Source organism: Grammomys surdaster, unplaced genomic scaffold (assembly GCF_004785775.1).
Source record: "Grammomys surdaster isolate TR1022 unplaced genomic scaffold, NIH_TR_1.0 126118, whole genome shotgun sequence".
NCBI lineage: Eukaryota > Metazoa > Chordata > Mammalia > Rodentia > Muridae > Grammomys > Grammomys surdaster.
The window spans coordinates 1957796-1959570 of NW_021620926.1; positions in this window are offsets into that span (position 1 = coordinate 1957796).

Below are 1775 nucleotides of genomic sequence, written 5' to 3' on the forward strand. Positions count from 1 at the left end.
CATTATAAAGCCATGGTGGAGTACTCGCCTGGCATTGACTGACTGAGACCCTGGGGTCAACGCCCAGCAACACAAAGAAGGAAAACCAGAATTAAAGCACTCCTGATATAGCAATATTGTTAATATTACAGAACGTTAAAAATCAACACAGCGGTCTTAGTATGAGTGTGACGGTACACGCCTCGGAGCTAGAATTAAAGAATAATGAAAATCTCATTACATTTTGCAGTCGCTCTACTAAAAGACCTGCTATTTGTGGGCCATTTAGTTTGTGCAGACATGAGAAGAATGTGATCGACCATGGCTAGTGGCCAAATGTATATGAACTGGCAGGGCTTGTTTCTCTAAGTCACAGAGGGCTTGGGAATATTATCCGGGTGTATTATCAGCTTGGTACAAACAAGGAGCAGATGGACTTGAAATTCAAATGCAGCTCACCCCCAGCTCCATTATACACTTAACAATTGCAGCAGCAATGGAGACTGCAAAAGCAAATGGTATAAAGAATTAAAAAAAATGACTAGTCTGGTTGTAGTGTGTTTATTGTGCCAAGGAAAGAGAAGTGTAGGAAGGGATTGAAAGAGGCTCATAGGAGTGCACGAGGTTCTTGGAGTAATAGCCATGGGAACTTACCAACAGGTGCAAGGCATGGGAAATACACAGGAAGTGGAGCTTACATCAAACAGACAGTATAAATGACTTAAACACAGAGCAAGATTCAACAGGCTCCTTTTGTGTCAGACTCTATGGGACTCTCTATGTACAGGTGTCCCCTAGTTCTTGAAGAACATTACAGGTTCAATATGCTGTCCATTGCACATCAGAGCCATCTTTGACATAATTTTAAATCAGCAGACAGAATAATGGGATTTATTGTGATATTTTCATGTAAAATAGACGACACATTCATTATATTCTACTCATATATACTACTTTCCTGCTGTGCCTCCTCATTCTTCCTGGACCCCTCTGGCCAACTTGGTCCCCTTCCTACCTACAAATAACTCTCCTTATGTTTTCAATTCATGAAACACAATTACCCCCACCCCCACATACACACAATATAGCTGTGTGTCTACATAACTAGATTGTGCCATGTTGAGAAATTATGTCTTCAGTTTTTTCTCCTCTAACTACTGTTTGTTATCCCTCTGCTTTAGTAATCTTCCTTAGAGTTCTCTGGTCTTTCATGCTACATGCATATAGATTATGTCTGCTGTATCATATGCATGATGTCATTTGCATATGTCCCGACCTAGTGACTATATTTATACTACTTTCCCCCAAACTAGAATCTCTAGATCTGAGATTGAATAACGAAGATACCCCCCCACTCCCACTCATGATGCTCTTTCTCCCCATTTCTCTTTCCTTGCCTCCCAGACCTTCTTCCTTGACCCCCTTTCCTTCTATTTATGTGATATTACCGAATGCCTGTGTACCTTCTGGCTTCTGGCACAGAACTGTGGAGGTGGTGGTGGTGGTGGTGGTGTCCTATTCCAAGAGATTCTTAGTCTAGGAGGAAAGATACAAGTTTACTTAAGTAATCACATGGGGGAGCTTACAATATTTTTTAAAAATCCCCTCAAGGTATGGCCTTCATGCCTCACTGGACAACAACAGGGGTATTAGAGCCATTACAAGGTCCCCTTCAATTACTGGAGGTCAGGCCTCTATCCCCACCTTCGCAAGATTAGAATTGCCACAACCCTTCTATACTTAGAGAAGGGAGGAGATGTCAGGGGCAGACCTGCTTACACATTGAAGGCCTAAAA